General features: G+C 44.2%; 1 protein-coding gene across 1 annotated transcript in view; it reads left to right on the plus strand.

Annotated features, from left to right (window-relative positions):
* Positions 1–25,549, plus strand: part of ABLIM1 (actin binding LIM protein 1) — a 331,013-nt gene that overhangs the window by 148,425 nt on the left and 157,039 nt on the right. The gene's annotated exons all lie outside the window — the stretch shown is intronic.

Below are 25,549 nucleotides of genomic sequence, written 5' to 3' on the forward strand. Positions count from 1 at the left end.
TATCACTGTTATCTGTGGTGTTACATAGGACTGCAGGTGACATCTACTACATTATCTGTACTCAGAGATATCACTGTTATCTGTGGTGTTACATAGGACTGCAGGTGACATCTACTACATTATCTGTACTCAGAGATATCACTGTTATCTGTGGTGTTACATAGGACTGCAGGTGACATCTACTACATTATCTGTACTCAGAGATATCACTGTGTTATCTGTGGTGTTACATAGGACTGCAGGTGACATCTACTACATTATCTGTACTCAGAGATATCACTGTGTTATCTGTGGTGTTACATAGGACTGCAGGCGACATCTACTACATTATCTGTACTCAGAGAGATATCACTGTGTTATCTGTGGTGTTACATAGGACTGCAGGTGATATCTACTACATTATCTGTACTCAGAGATATCACTGTGTTATCTGTGGTGTTACATAGGACTGCAGGTGACATCTACTACATTATCTGTACTCAGAGAGATATCACTGTGTTATCTGTGGTGTTACATAGGACTGCAGGTGATATCTACTACATTATCTGTACTCAGAGAAATCACTGTGTTATCTGTGGTGTTACATAGGACTGCAGGCGACATCTACTACATTATCTGTACTCAGAGAGATATCACTGTGTTATCTGTGGTGTTACATAGGACTGCAGGTGATATCTACTACATTATCTGTACTCAGAGATATCACTGTGTTATCTGTGGTGTTACATAGGACTGCAGGTGACATCTACTACATTATCTGTACTCAGAGATATCACTGTGTTATCTGTGGTGTTACATAGGACTGCAGGTGATATCTACTACATTATCTGTACTCAGAGAAATCACTGTGTTATCTGTGGTGTTACATAGGACTGCAGGTGATATCTACTACATTATCTGTACTCAGAGATATCACTGTGTTATCTGTGGTGTTACATAGGACTGCAGGTGACATCTACTACATTATCTGTACTCAGAGAGATATCACTGTGTTATCTGTGGTGTTACATAGGACTGCAGGTGACATCTACTACATTATCTGTACTCAGAGATATCACTGTGTTATCTGTGGTGTTACATAGGACTGCAGGTGACATCTACTACATTATCTGTACTCAGAGATATCACTGTGTTATCTGTGGTGTTACATAGGACTGCAGGTGACATCTACTACATTATCTGTACTCAGAGAGATATCACTGTGTTATCTGTGGTGTTACATAGGACTGCAGGTGACATCTACTACATTATCTGTACTCAGAGATATCACTGTGTTATCTGTGGTGTTACATAGGACTGCAGGTGACATCTACTACATTATCTGTACTCAGAGATATCACTGTGTTATCTGTGGTGTTACATAGGACTGCAGGTGACATCTACTACATTATCTGTACTCAGAGATATCACTGTGTTATCTGTGGTGTTACATAGGACTGCAGGTGACATCTACTACATTATCTGTATTCAGAGAGATATCACTGTGTTATCTGTGGGGTTACATAGGACTGCAGGTGACATCTACTGCATTATCTGTGCTCAGAGATATCACTGTGTTATCTGTGGTGTTACATAGGACTGCAGGTGACATCTACTACATTATCTGTACTCAGGGATATCACTGTGTTATCTGTGGTGTTACATAGGACTGCAGGTGACATCTACTACATTATCTGTACTCAGAGATATCACTGTGTTATCTGTGGTGTTACATAGGACTGCAGGGGTACATCTACTGCATTATCTGTACTCAGAGATATCACTGTGTTATGTGTGGTGTTACATAGGACTGCAGGTGACATCTACTACATTATCTGTACTCAGAGATATCACTGTGTTATCTGTGGTGTTACATAGGACTGCAGGTGACATCTACTACATTATCTGTACTCAGAGATATCACTGTGTTATCTGTGGTGTTACATAGGACTGCAGGTGACATCTACTACATTATCTGTACTCAGAGATATCCCTGTGTTATCTGTGGTGTTACATAGGACTGCAGGTGACATCTACTACATTATCTGTACTCAGAGATATCACTGTTATCTGTGGTGTTACATAGGACTGCAGGTGACATCTACTACATTATCTGTACTCAGAGAGATATCCCTGTGTTATCTGTGGTGTTACATAGGACTGCAGGTGACATCTACTACATTATCTGTACTCAGAGATATCACTGTGTTATCTGTGGTGTTACATAGGACTGCAGGTGACATCTACTACATTATCTGTACTCAGAGATATCACTGTGTTATCTGTGGTGTTACATAGGACTGCAGGTGACATCTACTACATTATCTGTACTCAGAGATATCACTGTGTTATCTGTGGTGTTACATAGGACTGCAAGTGACATCTACTACATTATCTGTACTCAGAGATATCACTGTGTTATCTGTGGTGTTACATAGGACTGCAGGTGACATCTACTACATTATCTGTACTCAGAGATATCACTGTGTTATCTGTGGTGTTACATAGGACTGCCGGTGACATCTACTACATTATCTGTACTCAGAGATATCACTGTGTTATCTGTGGTGTTACATGGGACTGCAGGTGACATCTACTACATTATCTGTACTCAGAGATATCACTGTGTTATCTGTGGTGTTACATAGGACTGCAGGTGACATCTACTACATTATCTGTACTCAGAGAGATATCACTGTGTTATCTGTGGTGTTACATAGGACTGCAGGTGACATCTACTACATTATCTGTACTCAGAGATATCACTGTGTTATCTGTGGTGTTACATAGGACTGCAGGTGACATCTACTACATTATCTGTACTCAGAGAGATCACTGTGTTATATGTGGTGTTACATAGGACTGCATGTGACATCTACTGCATTATCTGTACTCAGAGATATCACTGTGTTATCTGTGGTGTTACATAGGACTGCAGGTGACATCTACTACATTATCTGTACTCAGAGATATCACTGTGTTATCTGTGGTGTTACATAGGACTGCAGGTGACATCTACCACATTATCTGTACTCAGAGATCACTGTGTTACCTGTGGTGTTACATAGGACTGCAGGTGACATCTACTACATTATCTGTACTCAGAGATATCACTGTGTTATCTGTGGTGTTACATAGGACTGCAGGCGACATCTACTACATTATCTGTACTCAGAGATATCACTGTGTTATCTGTGGTGTTACATAGGACTGCAGGTGACATCTACTACATTATCTGTACTCAGAGAGATATCACTGTGTTATCTGTGGTGTTACATAGGACTGCAGGTGACATCTACTACATTATCTGTACTCAGAGATATCACTGTGTTATCTGTGGTGTTACATAGGACTGCAGGTGACATCTCCTACATTATCTGTACTCAGAGATATCACTGTGTTATCTGTGGTGTTACATAGGACTGCAGGTGACATCTACTACATTATCTGTACTCAGAGATATCACTGTGTTATCTGTGGTGTTACATAGGACTGCAGGTGACATCTACTACATTATCTGTACTCAGAGATATCACTGTGTTATCTGTGGTGTTACATAGGACTGCAGGTGACATCTACTACATTATCTGTACTCAGAGATATCACTGTGTTATCTGTGGTGTTACATAGGACTGCAGGTGACATCTACTACATTATCTGTTCTCAGAGAGATATCACTGTGTTATCTCTAGTGTTACATAGGACTGCAGGCGACATCTACTACATTATCTGTACTCAGAGAAATCACTGTGTTATCTGTGGTGTTACATAGGACTGCAGGTGATATCTACTACATTATCTGTACTCAGAGATATCACTGTGTTATCTGTGGTGTTACATAGGACTGCAGGTGACATCTACTACATTATCTGTACTCAGAGAGATATCACTGTGTTATCTGTGGTGTTACATAGGACTGCAGGTGACATCTACCACATTATCTGTACTCAGAGATATCACTGTGTTATCTGTGGTGTTACATAGGACTGCAGGTGATATCTACTACATTATCTGTACTCAGAGATATCACTGTGTTATCTGTGGTGTTACATAGGACTGCAGGAGACATCTACTACATTATCTGTACTCAGAGATATCACTGTGTTATCTGTGGTGTTACATAGGACTGCAGGTGACATCTACTACATTATCTGTACTCAGAGATATCACTGTGTTATCTGTGGTGTTACATAGGACTGCAGGTGACATCTACTACATTATCTGTACTCAGAGAGATCACTGTGTTATCTGTGGTGTTACATAGGACTGCAGGTGACATCTACTACATTATCTGTACTCAGAGATATCACTGTGTTATCTGTGGTGTTACATAGGACTGCAGGTGACATCTACTACATTATCTGTACTCAGAGATATCACTGTGTTATCTGTGGTGTTACATAGGACTGCAGGCGACATCTACTACATTATCTGTACTCAGAGAAATCACTGTGTTATCTGTGGTGTTACATAGGACTGCAGGTGATATCTACTACATTATCTGTACTCAGAGATATCACTGTTATCTGTGGTGTTACATAGGACTGCAGGTGACATCTACTACATTATCTGTACTCAGAGATATCACTGTGTTATCTGTGGTGTTACATAGGACTGCAGGTGACATCTACTACATTATCTGTAGTCAGAGATATCACTGTGTTATCTGTGGTGTTACATAGGACTGCAGGTGACATCTACTACATTATCTGTACTCAGAGATATCACTGTGTTATCTGTGGTGTTACATAGGACTGCAGGTGACATCTACTACATTATCTGTACTCAGAGAGATATCACTGTGTTATCTGTGGTGTTACATAGGACTGCAGGTGACATCTACTACATTATCTGTACTCAGAGATATCACTGTGTTATCTGTGGTGTTACATAGGACTGCAGGTGACATCTACTACATTATCTGTACTCAGAGATATTACTGTGTTATCTGTGGTGTTACATAGGACTGCAGGTGACATCTACTGCATTATCTGTACTCAGAGATATCACTTATCTGTGGTGTTACATAGGACTGCAGGTGACATCTACAGCATTATCTGTACTCAGAGATATCACTGTGTTATCTGTGGTGTTACATAGGACTGCAGGTGACATCTACTACATTATCTGTACTCAGAGATATCACTGTGTTATCTGTGGTGTTACATAGGACTGCAGGTGACATCTACTACATTATCTGTACTCAGAGATATCACTGTGTTATCTGTGGTGTTACATAGGACTGCAGGTGACATCTACTACATTATCTGTACTCAGAGATATCACTGTGTTATCTGTGGTGTTACATAGGACTGCAGGTGACATCTACTACATTATCTGTACTCAGAGATATTACTGTGTTATCTGTGGTGTTACATAGGACTGCAGGTGACATCTACTGCATTATCTGTACTCAGAGATATCACTGTGTTATCTGTGGTGTTACATAGGACTGCAGGTGACATCTACTACATTATCTGTACTCAGAGATATCACTGTGTTATCTGTGGTGTTACATAGGACTGCAGGTGACATCTACTACATTATCTGTACTCAGAGATATCACTGTGTTATCTGTGGTGTTACATAGGACTGCAGGTGACATCTACTACATTATCTGTACTCAGAGATATCACTGTGTTACCTGTGGTGTTACATAGGACTGCAGGTGACATCTACTACATTATCTGTACTCAGAGATATCACTGTGTTATCTGTGGTGTTACATAGGACTGCAGGTGACATCTACTACATTATCTGTACTCAGAGATATCACTGTGTTATCTGTGGTGTTACATAGGACTGCAGGTGACATCTACTACATTATCTGTACTCAGAGATATCACTGTGTTATCTGTGGTGTTACATAGGACTGCAGGTGACATCTACTGCATTATCTGTACTCAGAGATATCACTGTGTTATCTGTGGTGTTACATAGGACTGCAGGTGACATCTACTACATTATCTGTACTCAGAGATATCACTGTGTTATCTGTGGTGTTACATAGGACTGCAGGTGACATCTACTACATTATCTGTACTCAGAGATATCACTGTGTTATCTGTGGTGTTACATAGGACTGCAGGTGACATCTACTGCATTATCTGTACTCAGAGATATCACTGTGTTATCTGTGGTGTTACATAGGACTGCAGGTGACATCTACTACATTATCTGTACTCAGAGATATCACTGTGTTATCTGTGGTGTTACATAGGACTGCAGGTGACATCTACTACATTATCTGTACTCATAGAGATATCACTGTGTTATCTGTGGTGTTACATAGGACTGCAGGCAACATCTACTACATTATCTGTACTCAGAGATATCACTGTGTTATCTGTGGTGTTACATAGGACTGCAGGTGACATCTACTACATTATCTGTACTCAGAGAGATATCACTGTGTTATCTGTGGTGTTACATAGGACTGCCGGGGACATCTACTACATTATCTGTACTCAGAGATATCACTGTGTTATCTGTGGTGTTACATAGGACTGCATGTGACATCTACTACATTATCTGTACTCAGAGATATCACTTATCTGTGGTGTTACATAGGACTGCAGGTGACATAGATGTACCGCAGCCTCGGGTGTGTTATTATGGGATGTCTTGGTATTATTTCCCGGCGATCTCTCGGGATTATTCCTCGGTCAGGCCTGGACGCGTCTTCATACCTTCTCTGTGACGTTGCGTCCTTCGCTCTCCCGGGGTCTGGACGGTTTCCAGTTGTATCTTCTGCCAGATCTGAGGAATCTCCTGACACTCCGTTAATCACTGACCCCCGGCTGCAATGACATTTAAAGGGACATTGTCCTAGAATTAGTTCTTGTGATCTTGATTTCTCTGCAATTTATATAATGAAGGAAAAGATGTCGGGTTTCTTCTTCCCCATTCTTTAGAACAGCAGCTACCGGAAGACGCGAGAATCCTAACTAATACATTGTTGTCGTTCTGGGGATACATTGTTGTCGTTCTGGAGACTCATTGTTGTCGTTCTGGGGATACATTGTTGTCGTTCTGGGGACACATTGTTGTCATTCTGGGGACACATTGTTGTCGTTCTGGGGACACATTGTTGTTGTTCTGGAGACTCATTGTTGTTGTTCTGGGGATACATTGTTGTTGTTCTGGAGACTCATTGTTGTCGTTCTGGGGACACATTGTTGTCGTTCTGGGGATACATTGTTGTTGTTCTGGAGACTCATTGTTGTTGTTCTGGGGACACATTGTTGTCGTTCTGGGGATACATTGTTGTTGTTCTGGAGACTCATTGTTGTCATTCTGGGGACACATTGTTGTCGTTCTGGGGATACATTGTTGTTGTTCTGGGGACACATTGTTGTCGTTCTGGGGATACATTGTTATCGTTCTGGGGATACATTGTTGTCGTTCTCGGGATACATTGTTATCGTTCTGGGGATACATTGTTGTTGTTCTGGGGATACATTGTTGTCGTTCTGGGGATACGTTGTTGGCGTTCTGGGGATACATTGTTGTTGTTCTGGGGATACGTTGTTGTTCTGGGGATACGTTGTTGGCGTTCTGGGGATACATTGTTGCTGTTCTGGGGACACATTGTTGTCGTTCTGGAGACTCATTGTTGGCGTTTTTGGGATACATTGTTGTCATTCTGGGGATACGTTGTTGTCGTTCTGGGGACACGTTGTCGTTCTGGAGACTCATTGTTGGCGTTTTGGAGATACATTGTTGTTGTTCTGGGGACACATTGTTGTCGTTCTGGAGACTCATTTTTGTCGTTCTGGGGATACATTGTTGTCGTTCTGGGGATACATTGTTGTCGTTCTGGGGATACATTGTTGTTGTTCTGGGGATACATTGTTGTCGTTCTGGGAATACATTGTTGGCGTTCTGGAGACTCATTGTTGGCGTTTTGGAGATACATTGTTGTTGTTCTGGGAATACATTGTTGTTGTTCTGGGGATACATTGTTGGCGTTCTGGGGACACATTGTTGTCGTTCTGGAGACTCATTGTTGGCGTTTTGGAGATACATTGTTGTTGTTCTGGGAATACATTGTTGTTGTTCTGGGGATACATTGTTGGCGTTCTGGGGACACATTGTTGTCGTTCTGGAGACTCATTGTTGGCGTTCTGGGGATACATTGTTATCGTTCTGGGGATACATTGTTGTTGTTCTGGGGATACGTTGTTGTTCTGGGGATACGTTGTTGTCGTTCTGGGAATACATTGTTGCTGTTCTGGGGACACATTGTTGTCGTTCTGGAGACTCATTGTTGGCGTTTTTGGGATACATTGTTGTCATTCTGGGGATACGTTGTTGTCGTTCTGGGGACACGTTGTCGTTCTGGAGACTCGTTGGCGTTTTGGAGATACATTGTTGTTGTTCTGGGGACACATTGTTGTCGTTCTGGAGACTCATTTTTGTCGTTCTGGGGATACATTGTTGTCGTTCTGGGGATACATTGTTGTCGTTCTGGGGATACATTGTTGTCGTTCTGGGAATACATTGTTGTCGTTCTGGGGATACATTGTTGTCATTCTGGGAATACATTGTTGTCGTTCTGGAGACTCATTGTTGGCGTTTTGGAGATACATTGTTGTCGTTCTGGGGATACATTGTTGTTGTTCTGGGGATACATTGTTGGCGTTCTGGGGACACATTGTTGTCGTTCTGGAGACTCATTGTTGGCGGTTTGGAGATACATTGTTGTTGTTCTGGAGACTCATTGTTGGCGTTCTGGGGATACATTGTTGTCGTTCTGGGAATACATTGTTGTCGTTCTGGAGACTCATTGTTGGCGTTTTGGAGATACATTGTTGTCGTTCTGGGGATACATTGTTGTTGTTCTGGGGATACATTGTTGGCGTTCTGGGGACACATTGTTGTCGTTCTGGAGACTCATTGTTGGCGGTTTGGAGATACATTGTTGTTGTTCTGGAGACTCATTGTTGGCGTTCTGGGGATACATTGTTGTCGTTCTGGGGATACATTGTTGTCGTTCTGGGAATACATTGTTGTCGTTCTGGAGACTCATTGTTGGCGTTCTGGGGACACATTGTTGTTGTTCTGGAGACTCATTGTTGTCGTTCTGGGGATACATTGTTGTTGTTCTGGGGATACATTGTTGTCGTTCTGGGAATACATTGTTGTCGTTCTGGAGACTCATTGTTGGCGTTTTGGAGATACATTGTTGTTGTTCTGGAGACTCATTGTTGTTGTTCTGGGGATACATTGTTGTCGTTCTGGGGATACATTGTTGTTGTTCTGGGGACACATTGTTGTGATCTCCAGTGATACTTTTTTTCCTTCTCTGAAGTTCCTCTACGATCCCTGTCCTGTAGATGATGGAGGTCCCTCCACTAATAACCTCTCTATATTCCTCAGAAAAAGTCATCAGCCGGAGCTGAAAAAGCTTTCTGGGGAATCCGATCCAGGTGGGTGCTGACCTGGTGCTCGTGGGGAGGGGCGCCAGCTCCGGTTACTGCCGGTCATCCATTTTTAATTAAAAAATATCAGGTTGTGTTAAACTGTGCGTGAGAGGAGGCCGATTGGCGTTGCGGGCGACCGATTGAGGTGCGGGCGACCGATCGGCGGTGTGGGCGACCGATCGGCGGTGTGGGCGACCGATCGGCGGTGTGGGCGACCGATCGGTGGTGTGGGCGACCGATCGGCGGTGTGGGCGACCGATCGGCGGTGTGGGCGACCGATCGGCGGTGTGGGCGATTGATTGGCAGTGTGCGCGACAGATCAGCGCATCTCCGTTGCTTTTCTCTTCTGCCATGTCCACATCTGGTGCACAGCAATGTACAGTTCGGCTTCTCTGCTCACGATCATCTTTTTATGCTTTTAATAAATTTCTTTATTAACTGTGCACCAGAAAGTAAATGCAACAACCTTATACTGCGCATCCGGCTGATACTAACCTTATACAGTTCTGCTGATTTTCCCCCCTGGTCCTTTATTTGAGTTCATAGTTGGGGTCACAAGTTCCCGGTTTCCCTCTGGGATTCTGTGATTTTATAGATCGGTGGATCGGCCGGGGGTCTGTCCAGTCGCTGGAGGCTGGGGGGGGTCTGTGCGGTCGCTGGAGGCTGGGGGGGGTCTGTGCGGTCGCTGGAGGCTGGGGGGGTCTGTGCGGTCGCTGGAGGCCGGGGGTCTGTGCGGTCGCTGGAGGCCGGGGGTCTGTGCGGTCGCTGGAAGCCGGGGCTCTGTGCGGTCGCTGGAGGCCAGGTCACAGAGTAATGTGGGTTGATGGACTCCGCCGGCGTCTGCCGATCCCTGCAGCCGTCGCTCCGAGCTTCTCAAGGTTACTTTTTACTGAAGACCTTGAAGAATATTCAGAATAAGACCCGTCCTGTGCTCCATCTTCGGGGAAAGTTGGATACCGCGCAGCGCTCCGAGGAGATGAAGGGTTAATCCGTGTATAATGGAAGCGGAGAAACAAAGGGGGAAGAGAACTGATATTAATGACAATGGATCAGCTTTGAGCAGGGGCTGGACCCGATGACCCCGGAGGACCCTGTAGGACCCTTCCAACGCTAATATATTCTAGGATTCTATGATAATGAAAGAATGTTTCTCCAAAAATCTTAACATTCTCGGAAATGGAAGTGGAAGGCGCGTGACAGTGTATTAATGTTACTTATATAGCGCCATCATGTTCCGCAGCGCTGTACAGACGTCATCTCTGTCCCCAACGGGGCTCGTAATCCACATCCCCTATCAGTATGGAGAGTGGGGGGAGCGGAGACCCCGGAGGAAACACTGGGAGGACACAGACTCCTGCAGATGATTCCTCCGTGTTCGGAGTCCTCTGTGAGCGAAAGACAGGAGCACTGATACATTGTCACGCCTCATTCACACAGCAGCGCTGATACATTGTCACGCCTCATTCACACTGCAGCACTGATACATTGTCACGCCTCATTCACACTGCAGCACTGATACATTGTCACGCCTCATTCACACTGCAGCACTGATACATTGTCACGCCTCATTCACACTGCAGCACTGATACATTGTCACGCCTCATTCACACTGCAGCACTGATACATTGTCACGCCTCATTCACACTGCAGCACCGATACATTGTCACGCCTCATTCACACTGCAGCACTGATACATTGTCACGCCTCATTCACACTGCAGCACTGATACACTGTCATGCCTCATTCACACTGCAGCACTGATACATTGTCACGCCTCATTCACACTGCAGCGCTGATACATTGTCATGCCTCATTCACACTACAGCACTGATACATTGTCACGCCTCATTCACACTGCAGCACTGATACACTGTCACGCCTCATTCACACTGCAGCACTGATACATTGTCACGCCTCATTCACACTGCAGCGCTGATACATTGTCACGCCTCATTCACACTGCAGCACTGATACATTGTCACACCTCATTCACACTGCAGCACTGATACATTGTCATGCCTCATTCACACTGCAGCACTGATACATTGTCACGCCTCATTCACACTGCAGCACTGATACACTGTCACGCCTCATTCACACTGCAGCACTGATACACTGTCACGCCTCATTCACACTGCAGCACTGATACATTGTCACGCCTCATTCACACTGCAGCACTGATACATTGTCACGCCTCATTCACACTGCAGGACTGATACACTGTCACGCCTCATTCACACTGCAGCACTGATACTGTCACACCTCATTCACACTGCAGCGCTGATACACTGTCACGCCTCATTCACACTGCAGCGCTGATACACTGTCACGCCTCATTCACACTGCAGCACTGATACATTGTCACGCCTCATTCACACTGCAGCACCGATACATTGTCACACCTCATTCACACTGCAGCGCTGATACATTGTCACGCCTCATTCACACTGCAGCACTGATACATTGTCACGCCTCATTCACACTGCAGCACCGATACATTGTCACGCCTCATTCACACTGCAGCACTGATACTGTCACACCTCATTCACACTGCAGCACTGATACATTGTCACGCCTCATTCACACTGCAGCACTGATACATTGTCACGCCTCATTCACACTGCAGCACTGATACTGTCACACCTCATTCACACTGCAGCACTGATACATTGTCACGCCTCATTCACACTGCAGCACTGATACATTGTCACGCCTCATTCACACTGCAGCACCGATACATTGTCACACCTCATTCACACTGCAGCGCTGATACATTGTCACACCTCATTCACACTGCAGCACTGATACATTGTCACGCCTCATTCACACAGCAGCGCCGATACATTGTCACGCCTCATTCACACTGCAGCGCTGATACACTGTCACGCCTCATTCACACTGCAGCACTGATACACTGTCACGCCTCATTCACACTGCAGCACTGATACATTGTCACACCTCATTCACACTGCAGCACTGATACATTGTCACGCCTCATTCACACTGCAGCACCGATACATTGTCACACCTCATTCACACTGCAGCACCGATACATTGTCACGCCTCATTCACACTGCAGCACCGATACATTGTCACGCCTCATTCACACTGCAGCGCTGATACATTGTCACGCCTCATTCACACTGCAGCGCTGATACATTGTCACGCCTCATTCACACTGCAGCGCCGATACATTGTCACGCCTCATTCACACTGCAGCACTGATACATTGTCACGCCTCATTCACACTGCAGCACTGATACATTGTCACGCCTCATTCACACTGCAGCACTGATACATTGTCACGCCTCATTCACACTGCAGCGCTGATACATTGTCACGCCTCATTCACACTGCAGCACTGATACATTGTCACACCTCATTCACACTGCAGCGCTGATACATTGTCACACCTCATTCACACTGCAGCGCTGATACATTGTCACGCCTCATTCACACTGCAGCACTGATACATTGTCACGCCTCATTCACACTGCAGCGCTGATACATTGTCACGCCTCATTCACACTGCAGCGCTGATACATTGTCACGCCTCATTCACACTGCAGCGCTGATACATTGTCACGCCTCATTCACACTGCAGCATTGATACATTGTCACGCCTCATTCACACTGCAGCACTGATACATTGTCACACCTCATTCACACTGCAGCGCTGATACATTGTCACGCCTCATTCACACTGCAGCACTGATACATTGTCACACCTCATTCACACTGCAGCACTGATACATTGTCACACCTCATTCACACTGCAGCGCTGATACATTGTCACACCTCATTCACACTGCAGTGCTGATACATTGTCACGCCTCATTCACACTGCAGCATTGATACATTGTCACGCCTCATTCACACTGCAGCGCTGATACATTGTCACGCCTCATTCACACTGCAGCACTGATACATTGTCACGCCTCATTCACACTGCAGCACTGATACATTGTCACGCCTCATTCACACTGCAGCACTGATACATTGTCACGCCTCATTCACACTGCAGCACTGATACATTGTCACACCTCATTCACACTGCAGCACTGATACATTGTCACACCTCATTCACACTGCAGCGCTGATACATTGTCACGCCTCATTCACACTGCAGCACTGATACATTGTCACGCCTCATTCACACTGCAGCGCTGATACATTGTCACGCCTCATTCACACTGCAGCACTGATACATTGTCACGCCTCATTCACACTGCAGTATTTGTATTCCAAAACCAGGAGCGTTAGGTTTTTTCCTCTGCTCTCATTACAGACACATCTGCAGGATTTTCTCCCTATACCTGACTTCTTGTCCTTAGTTTTGGATCACTTTTCCTTCTTTCATTGGTCACTTTTAGTTTTTACTATAACATTTTCTGGATTTTTTCTTTTTGCTGTGAGGAGCCGCTGATCCTCTCGAGTTTCCCTTCTTGGTCCGGCGTCCTCCAGGCATTGTCCGTTTTTTCTTTCTGCTGATCCTCTCGAGTTTCCCTTTTCGGTCCAGTGTCCTCCGGGTATTGTCCGTTTTTTCTTTTTGCTGATTCTCTCGAGTGTCCCTTCTCGGTCCGGTGTCCTCCAGGTATTGTCCTTTTTTCTTTTTGCTGATCATCTCGAGTTTCCCTTCTCGATACGGTGACCTCCAGGTATTGTCCTTTTTGCTGATCCTCTCGGGTGTCCCTTCTCGGTCCGGCGTCCTCCGGGTATTGTCCGTTTTTTCTTTTTGCTGATTCTCTCGAGTGTCCCTTCTCGGTCCGGTGTCCTCCAGGTATTGTCCTTTTTTCTTTTTGCTGATCATCTCGAGTTTCCCTTCTCGATACGGTGACCTCCAGGTATTGTCCTTTTTGCTGATCCTCTCGAGTTTCCCTTCTCGGTCCGGCGTCCTCCGGGTATTGCCCGTTTATTCTTTTTGCTGATCCTCTCGAGTTTCCCTTCTCGGTCCGGTGTCCTCCGGGTATTGCCCGTTTTTTCTTTTTGCTGAGCCTCTCGAGTTTCCCTTCTCGGTCCGGTGTCCTCCGGGTATTGTCCGTTTTTTCTTTTTGCTGATCCTCTCGAGTTTCCCTTCTCGGTCCGGTGTCCTCCGGGTATTGTCTGTTTTTTCTTTTTGCTGATCCTCTCGAGTTTCCCTTCTCGGTCCGGTGTCCTCCGGGTATTGTCCGTTTTTTCTTTTTGCTGATCCTCTCGAGTTTCCCTTCTCGGTCCGGTGTCCTCCAGGCATTGTCCGTTTTTTCTTTTTGCTGATCCTCTCAAGTTTCCCTTCTCGGTCCGGTGTCCTCCGGGTATTGTCTGTTTTTTCTTTTTGCTGATCCTCTCGAGTTTCCCTTCTCGGTCCGGCGTCCTCCGGGTATTGTCCGTTTTTTCTTTTTGCTGATCCTCTCGAGTTTCCCTTCTCGGTCCGGCGTCCTCCGGGTATTGTCCGTTTTTTCTTTTTGCTGATCCTCTCCAGTTTCCCTTCTCGGTCCGGCGTCCTCCGGGTATTGTCTGTTTTTTCTTTTTGCTGATCCTCTCGAGTTTCCCTTCTCGGTCCGGCGTCCTCCGGGTATTGTCCGTTTTTTCTTTTTGCTGATCCTCTCGAGTTTCCCTTCTCGGTCCGGCGTCCTCCGGGTATTGTCCGTTTTTTCTTTTTGCTGATCCTCTCGAGTTTCCCTTCTCGGTCCGGTGTCCTCCGGGTATTGTCTGTTTTTTCTTTTTGCTGATCCTCTCGAGTTTCCCTTCTCGGTCCGGCGTCCTCCGGGTATTGTCCGTTTTTTCTTTTTGCTGATCCTCTCGAGTTTCCCTTCTCGGTCCGGCGTCCTCCGGGTATTGTCCGTTTTTTCTTTTTGCTGATCCTCTCGAGTTTCCCTTCTCGGTCCGGTGTCCTCCGGGTATTGTCTGTTTTTTCTTTTTGCTGATCCTCTCGAGTTTCCCTTCTCGGTCCGGCGTCCTCCGGGTATTGTCCGTTTTTTCTTTTTGCTGATCCTCTCCAGTTTCCCTTCTCGGTCCGGCGTCCTCCGGGTATTGTCTGTTTTTTCTTTTTGCTGATCCTCTCGAGTTTCCCTTCTCGGTCCGGCGTCCTCCGGGTATTGTCCGTTTTTTCTTTTTGCTGATCCTCTCGAGTTTCCCTTCTCGGTCCGGCGTCCTCCGGGTATTGTCCGTTTTTTCTTTTTGCTGAGCCTCTCCAGTTTCCCTTCTCGGTCCGGCGTCCTCCGGGTATTGTCCGTTTTTTCTTTTTGCTGATCCTCTCGAGTTTCCCTTCTCGGTCCGGCGTCCTCCGGGTAGTGTCCGTTTTTCTGAGCGCGCTCTGATTTATCACAGACTCGTAGTTTTAGTAAATTTGAGCTGCGACTTTGATCAAAATTCCGGATGTCTCCAAGTTTTGGGTGAAGAAATAGAAAATAATAGATACGAGAAAAGAGGGGAAAGAAGTTTTGAAAACCTCATGTGAGCAGCGGGGGGCGACACATCGGGGGACGTCTTCTTTAGTCCCAACATAGCAGAAGAAGCGCAGAATTTGGTGTCGGTTGCCGGGATCTGCACATCAGTGTAAGAGTGACGCAAAGTCCATCAGACGTTACAGAACTTCTCTCCATATGCTTCACATATATCACACTGGACCGGGGGAGGGGGAGTGGCTCGTTACAGTTTGATGCAGGGGACTCGTTAAGGTTTTTAGTTTTGCCGTTTCTCTCTTCTGGCGTTTTGAGCCTCTTGTGTTTTTAATTGAGACTAATTGATGGAGCTCTCTGAGGACGGAGGGGATGGCGCCGCGCCAGGAGCAATGTTTTTATTTACATGCGGTTTAATGAGTCTCAGCATAACTTCAGTGGGAAATAAAGTCTGTGGTAGATAAAGAATAATAAGTGTCCGCAACTGCCGTCTCCGTGCCGAGAACCATAGGGCAGAGACGTGGGAGAATCTGCAGAAGAGATCCAGGTGAGCGAGAAGAAGCATCAACAACGGGGAGGCGACCATCACCGGCACCCCAAATACCAAGAATCAGACAAAGAGTGTAGGGGACACATGTTACAAAGATTCATAGAAGCTTCCAGGAGATCTACGTGAGTCCTCAGTATTATACTGTATCTATACACTGCACAGTACCACTTCTCCTGTCCTGTATACTGGGTGTAATCCTCAGTACCTGTATTATTCTGCATATATACACTGCACAGTACCACTTCTCCTGTCCTGTATACTGGGTGTAATCCTCAGTGTCTGTATTATTCTGTATATATACACTGCACAGTACCACTTCTCCTGTCCTGTATACTGGGTGTAATCCTCAGTATCTGTATTATTCTGTATATATACAGTGCACAGTACCACTTCTCCTGTCCTGTATACTGGGTGTAATCTTCAGTATCTGTATTATTCTGTATATATACACTGCACAGTACCACTTCTCTTGTCCTGTATACTGGGTGTAATCCTCAGTATCTGTATTATTCTGTATATATACACTGCACAGTACCACTTCTCCTGTCCTGTATACTGGGTGTAATCCTCAGTACCTGTATTATTCTGTATATATACACTGCACAGTACCACTTCTCCTGTCCTGTATACTGGGTGTAATCCTCAGTATCTGTATTATTCTGTATATATACACTGCACAGTACCACTTCTCCTGTCCTGTATACTGGGTGTAATCCTCAGTATCTGTATTATTCTGTATATATACACTGCACAGTACCACTTCTCCTGTCCTGTATACTGGGTGTAATCCTCAGTATCTGTATTATTCTGTATATATACACTGCACAGTACCACTTCTCCTGTCCTGTATACTGGGTGTAATCCTCAGTATCTGTATTATTCTGTATATATACACTGCACAGTACCACTTCTCCTGTCCTGTATACTGGGTGTAATCCTCAGTACCTGTATTATTCTGTATATATACACTGCACAGTACCACTTCTCCTGTCCTGTATACTGGGTGTAATCCTCAGTACCTGTATTATCCTGTATATATACACTGCACAGTACCACTTCTCCTGTCCTGTATACTGGGTGTAATCCTCAGTACCTGTATTATTCTGTATATATACACTGCACAGTACCACTTCTCCTGTCCTGTATACTGGGTGTAATCCTCAGTACCTGTATTATTCTGTATATATACACTGCACAGTACCACTTCTCCTGTCCTGTATACTGGGTGTAATCCTCAGTATCTGTATTATTCTGTATATATACACTGCACAGTAACACTTCTCCTGTCCTGTATACTGGATGATCCTCAGTACCTGTATACAGTATATACACTGCACAGTACCACTTCTCCTGTCCTGTGTGCTGTGTGTAATCCTCAGTATATGTATTATTCTGTATATATACACTGCACAGTACCACTTCTCCTGTCCTGTGTGCTGAGTGTAATCCTCAGTATATGTATTATTCTGTATATATACACTGCACAGTGCCACTTCTCCTCTCCTGTATACTGGGTGTACTCCTCAGTATCTGTATTATTCTGTATATATACACTGCACAGTACCACTTCTCCTGTCCTGTATACTGGGTGTACTCCTCAGTATCTGTATTATTCTGTATATATACACTGCACAGTACCACTCCTCCTGTCCTGTATACTGGGTGTAATCCTCAGTATCTGTATTATTCTGTATATACACTGCACAGTACCACTTCTCCTGTCCTGTATACTGGGTGTAATCCTCAGTATCTGTATTATTCTGTATATATACACTGCACAGTACCACTCCTCCTGTCCTGTATACTGGGTGTAATCCTCAGTATCTGTATTATTCTGTATATATACACTGCACAGTACCACTTCTCCTCTCCTGTATACTGGGTGTAATCCTCAGTATCTGTATTATTCTATATATATATACACTGCACAGTACCACTCCTCCTGTCCTGTATACTGGGTGTAATCCTCAGTACCTGTATTATTCTGTATATATACACTGCACAGTACCACTTCTCCTGTCCTGTATACTGGGTGTAATCCTCTGTATCTGCATTATTCTGTATATATACACACTGCACAGTACCACTTCTCCTCTCCTGTATACTGGGTGTAATCCTCAGTACCTGTATTATTCTGTATATATACACTGCACAGTACCACTCCTCCTGTCCTGTATACTGGGTGTAATCCTCAGTACCTGTATTATTCTGTATATATACACTGCACAGTACCACTTCTCCTGTCCTGTATACTGGGTGTAATCCTCTGTATCTGCATTATTCTGTATATATACACACTGCACAGTACCACTTCTCCTGTCCTGTATACTGGGTGTAATCCTCAGTATCTGTATTATTCTGTATATATACACTGCACAGTACCACTTCTCCTGTCCTGTATACTGGGTGTAATCCTCAGTGTCTGTATTATTCTGTATATATACACTGCACAGTGCCACTTCTCCTGTCCTGTATACTGGGTGTAATCCTCAGTATCTGTATTATTCTGTATATATACACTGCACAGTACCACGTCTCCTGTCCTGTATACGGGGTGTAATCCTCAGTATATGTATTCTGTATATATACACTGCACAGTACCACTTCTCCTGTCCTGTATACTGGGTGTAATCCTCAGTACCTGTATTATTCTATATATATACACTGCACAGTGCCACTTCTCCTGTCCTGTATACTGGGTGTAATCCTCAGTATCTGTATTATTCTGTATATATACACTGCACAGTACCACTTCTCCTATCCTGTATACTGGGTGTAATCCTCAGTACCTGTATTATTCTGTATATATACACTGCACAGTACCACTTCTCCTGTCCTGTATACTGGGTGTAATCCTCAGTGTCTGTATTATTCTGTATATATACACTGCACAGTGCCACTTCTCCTGTCCTGTATACTGGGTGTAATCCTCAGTATCTGTATTATTCTGTATATATACACTGCACAGTACCACTTCTCCTGTCCTGTATACGGGGTGTAATCCTCAGTATATGTATTATTCTGTATATATACACTGCACAGTACCACTTCTCCTGTCCTGTATACTGGGTGTAATCCTCAGTACCTGTATTATTCTATATATATATACACTGCACAGTGCCACTTCTCCTGTCCTGTATACTGGGTGTAATCCTCAGTATCTGTATTATTCTGTATATATACACTGCACAGTACCACTTCTCCTATCCTGTATACTGGGTGTAATCCTCAGTACCTGTATTATTCTGTATATATACACTGCACAGTACCACTTCTCCTGTCCTGTATACTGGGTGTAATCCTCAGTATCTGTATTATTCTGTATATATACACTGCACAGTACCACTTCTCCTGTCCTGTATACTGGGTGTAATCCTCAGTATCTGTATTATTCTGTATATACACTGCACAGTACCACTTCTCCTGTCCTGTATACTGGGTGTAATCCTCAGTATCTGTATTATTCTGTATATATACACTGCACAGTACCACTTCTCCTGTCCTGTATACTGGATGATCCTCAGTATCTGTATTATTCTGTATATATACACTGCACAGTACCACTTCTCCTGTCCTGTATACTGGGTGTAATCCTCAGTATCTGTATTATTCTATATATATACACTGCACAGTACCACTTCTCCTGTCCTGTATACTGGGTGCAATCCTCAGTATCTGTATTATTCTGTATATATACACTGCACAGTACCACTTCTCCTGTCCTGTATACTGGGTGTGATCCTCAGTATCTGTATTATTCTGTATATATACACTGCACAGTACCACTTCTCCTGTCCTGTATACAGGGTGTAATCCTCAGTACCTGTATTATTCTGTATATATACACTGCACAGTACCACTTCTCCTGTCCTGTATACTGGATGATCCTCAGTACCTGTATTATTCTGTATATATACACTGCACAGTACCACTTCTCCTGTCCTGTATACTGGGTGTAATCCTCAGTATCTGTATTATTCTGTATATATACACTGCACAGTACCACTTCTCCTGTCCTGTATACTGGATGATCCTCAGTACCTGTATTATTCTGTATATATACACTGCACAGTACCACTTCTCCTGTCCTGTATACTGGGTGTAATCCTCAGTGTCTGTATTATTCTGTATATATACACTGCACAGTACCACTTCTCCTGTCCTGTATACTGGGTGTAATCCTCAGTATCTGTATTATTCTGTATATATACACTGCACAGTACCACTTCTCCTGTCCTGTATACTGGGTGTAATCCTCAGTACCTGTATTATTCTGTATATACACTGCACAGTACCACTTCTCCTGTCCTGTATACTGGATGATCCTCAGTACCTGTATTATTCTGTATATATACACTGCACAGTACCACTTCTCTTGTCCTGTATACTGGGTGTAATCCTCAGTGTCTGTATTATTCTGTATATATACACTGCACAGTACCACTTCTCCTGTCCTGTATACTGGGTGTAATCCTCAGTATCTGTATTATTCTGTATATATACACTGCACAGTACCACTTCTCCTGTCCTGTATACTGGGTGTAATCCTCAGTACCTGTATTATTCTGTATATATACACTGCACAGTACCACTTCTCCTGTCCTGTATACTGGGTGTAATCCTCAGTATCTGTATTATTCTGTATATATACACTGCACAGTACCACTTCTCCTGTCCTGTATACTGGATGATCCTCAGTACCTGTATTATTCTGTATATATACACTGCACAGTACCACTTCTCCTGTCCTGTATACTGGGTGTAATCCTTAGTATCTGTATTATTCTGTATATATACACTGCACAGTACCACTTCTCCTGTCCTGTATACTGGATGATCCTCAGTACCTGTATTATTCTGTATATATACACTACACAGTACCACTTCTCCTGTCCTGTATACTGGGTGTAATCCTCAGTGTCTGTATTATTCTGTATATATACACTGCACAGTACCACTTCTCCTGTCCTGTATACTGGGTGTAATCCTCAGTATCTGTATTATTCTGTATATGTACACTGCACAGTACCACTTCTCCTGTCCTGTATACTGGGTGTAATCCTCAGTACCTGTATTATTCTGTATATACACTGCACAGTACCACTTCTCCTGTCCTGTATACTGGATGATCCTCAGTACGTGTATTATTCTGTATATATACACTGCACAGTACCACTTCTCTTGTCCTGTATACTGGGTGTAATCCTCAGTGTCTGTATTATTCTGTATATATACACTGCACAGTACCACTTCTCCTGTCCTGTATACTGGGTGTAATCCTCAGTATCTGTATTATTCTGTATATATACACTGCACAGTACCACTTCTCCTGTCCTGTATACTGGGTGTAATCCTCAGTATCTGTATTATTCTGTATATATACACTGCACAGTACCACTTCTCCTGTCCTGTATACTGGGTGTAATCCTCAGTATCTGTATTATTCTGTATATATACACTGCACAGTACCACTTCTCCTGTCTTGTATACTGGGTGTAATCCTCAGTATCTGTATTATTCTGTATATATATACTGCACAGTACCACTTCTCCTGTCCTGTATACTGGGTGTAATCCTCAGTACCTGTATTATTCTGTATATATACACTGCACAGTACCACTTCTCCTGTCCTGTATACTGGGTGTAATCCTCAGTCTCTGTATTATTCTGTATATATACACTGCACAGTACCACTTCTCCTGTCCTGTATACTGGGTGTAATCCTCAGTCTCTGTATTATTCTGTATATATACACTGCACAGTACCACTTCTCCTGTCCTGTATACTGGGTGTAATCCTCAGTATCTGTATTATTCTGTATATATACACTGCACAGTACCACTTCTCCTGTCCTGTATACTGGGTGTAATCCTCAGTATCTGTATTATTCTGTATATATACACTGCACAGTACCACTTCTGTCCTGTATACTGGGTGTAATCCTCAGTACCTGTATTATTCTGTATATATACACTGCACAGTACCACTTCTGTCCTGTATACTGGATGATCCTCAGTACCTGTATACAGTATATACACTGCACAGTACCACTTCTTTCAGGTGTAGTGCCTTTGCTCAGGAGCGGTCGTGGTTCCTGCGCTGTTGATGACCCGGCGTTGTCAGTAACATATGGCAGTGGAGTGAAGTGCATCTTGTTTTTGGTGCGACACAAAGAAACCCTTCTCTCCGGTTTCTGCTGCCAAACCCGGCGGGCAGTTACTAAACAGCCCCATCTGTGTCTACCTGTGCACGCTGCACCTAGTACTTGGCTGCAGTCCACACAGTGACACGCTGCTGTTTAACCCCGTCCTGGCGGCTCAGTCTTCTTTTCCCCTCTGTCTTATGCTGTATGTGCCAAGTTTGAGTTTTTACAACCTATTGGGTAAAAGTGATTTTTCCTTCAAGATACCCATAGGTCCCAATCACTCTCTCTAATGACCCCAATAGATCATTGCTCTCTCCCCTAAGATCCCCATAATTCACTGCCCCCTCCCCTAGGATCCCCATAGATCACTGCTTCCCTCCCCTAAGATCCCCATAGATCACTGTCCCTTTCCCCTGGGATCCCAATAGATCCTTGCCTCCTCCTCCAGCGCTGGAATATTCAGACTGTTTAGAACCTTCATGGAATTGTCAATAAAATGTAACAACTTATAGAATGTTTAGAATTGTGCGTCAGTAACCATAGAAACAGCCGACCAATAGAGCGAAAAACACTGAAGAGGCAAAATGTGAAAACCAAGACTAGTCGGGCTCCACTCTTTGGGCTGTAGGTGCACTGTATATACTATACATATACTGTATATACTGTATGTACATACCTTTGCCCTGTCTTTTGCTGATCGGCAGATACGTCCGTCCTCACCACACTTCAGGCATTCTATAGTAAATTAACCAGGAGGCTCAGGATGAGCAGGATAGTAGGTTTTTCCCAGAGGAGGAGTCTTTAATTGAATTGCATGTACTATGTACATAATATATACAGTGCCTTGCAAAAGTGTTCACCCCCTTGGCTTTTTGCCTATTTATTTTGTTACATTCCAACCTGTATGTAAATATTTTTGTAACTCACTTTGTGTGTGAGGCATTAACACTAAATAGTATCATTTTGGGAACTGAAGCAAGAAAAATATAGGCAAAAATGTTAAATTTTGTAATAAAATAAATAAAACTTGTCATGTGCAATTGTATTCTCTTTTGCTATGAAGCCCCTATAAATTTCTGGTGCAAGCAATTTCCTTCATAAGTCACATGTTCAGTGAGAGGAAGCCCACCTGTGTGCAGTCTAAGCATCCCCGGGTCTGTCAGTGTATGCACAGCTTTCTGAAAGGCCACGGAGTCTGCAAGACCAAGCAAGAGGCATCACTAACCAAACAACACCATGAAGACCAAGGAGGTCTCCAAACACCACCATGAAGACCAAGGAGATCTTCAGACAACACCATGAAGACCAAGGAGATATTCAGATAACACCATGAAGACCAAGGAGATCTTCAGACAACACCATGAAGACCAAGGAGATCTTCACACAACACCATGAAGACCAAGGAGATCTTCAGACAACACCATGAAGACCAAGGAGATCTCCAAACACCACCATGAAGACCAAGGAGATCTTCAGACAACACCATGAAGACCAAGGAGCTCGCCAAATGACACCATGAAGACCAAGGAGATCTCCACACAACACCATGAAGACCAAGGAGATCTTCAGACAACACCATGAAGACCAAGGAGATCTCCAAACACCACCATGAAGACCAAGGAGATCTTCAGACAACACCATGAAGACCAAGGAGCTCGCCAAATAACACCATGAAGACCAAGGAGATCTCCACACAACACCATGAAGACCAAGGAGATCTTCACACAACACCATGAAGACCAAGGAGATCTTCACACAACACCACGAAGACCAAGGAGATCTCCAAACACCACCACGAAGACCAAGGAGATCTCCAAACACCACCACGAAGACCAAGGAGATCTCCAAACAACACCATGAAGATGAAGGAGATCTCCAAACAAGTTAGACAGTGTTGAAACATTCAAGTCAGGATCAAGTTCTAAAATAATATCCCAATATCAGATGATCCCCGGAAAACCATCAAATCTATTATCATCAAATGGAAATAATATGGTACCACAACAAACCTGCCAACGGAGAGCTGCCCACCAAAACTCTCAGCCCAGGCAAGGAGGGGATTAATCAGAGAGGCAGCACAGAGACCAATGGTAGCCCTGAAGTATCTGCAGGGTTTCCCAAGCAGAGACTGGAGGATCTGTCCATACGACCACTATAAGCCGTACACTCATAGAGCCGACCTTTATGGAAAAGTGGCCAGAAGAAAGCCTTTACTTACAGCCAAAACTTGGAAGAGTCCTTTTGATGTTTCCAAATGTCAGGAGGAAGGTGCTGTGGTCAGATGAGACCAAAACTAGACTTTTTGGCGACCAAGGTAACACTATGTCTTTTGCCAAAACCAACAGCTCATCACCCCAAGAACACCATCCCCACAGTGAGACATGGTGGTGACAGCTTCATGCTGGGGGAGGGTTTTCGGCAGCAGAGACAGGGAAAATAGTCCTAGTTCAATGGAAGATGGGTGATGTGAAATACAGGGATATTGTTTAACGGGAACCTTTCAGTCTTGTCAGTGATGTGAGACTGGACGGAGGTTTAATCTTTTATCAAGATAATGACCCGAAGCTCCTGCTAAATCCTCACTGGAGGGGAGTGAGGGGAAGCGTGCAAATGTATTGGAGCCCCTGAGTCACAGCCCAGACCTCAATCCAATGGAGAATCTGTGGTCAGAGGTGAAGAGCGATGGTCACTGGAGGAGACGTCTAATGGAAGGAGCCGGAGCAGATCTGCCCGGAGGAAGATGTGGAAATCTCAGACACTTATCCAAAGCGACTACAGCTGTAACTTCCACAAAATCAGGCTCCACAAAGCACTGACTACAGGGGGTGAATAGTTATGCACACTGAAGTTTTAAGTTATTTTGTCCCATTTGTTGTTTGCTTCACAATAAAAGAAAATCTGAATGTTCCCAGTTGTCGGTTTGTTCTGTGCAAGAACCGATGCAAACCCTCAATAAGCTGTGAAATTCAAGGTTGGGAGGTAGCAAAACACAAAAAATGCCAAGGGGGTGAATACTTTTGCAAGGCACTGTAGGTGGTGGTGTGTAATAATGCTTTATTAGGGGGAGGCTGAG

This window comes from Anomaloglossus baeobatrachus, chromosome 5 (genome assembly GCF_048569485.1).
Source record: "Anomaloglossus baeobatrachus isolate aAnoBae1 chromosome 5, aAnoBae1.hap1, whole genome shotgun sequence".
NCBI lineage: Eukaryota > Metazoa > Chordata > Amphibia > Anura > Aromobatidae > Anomaloglossus > Anomaloglossus baeobatrachus.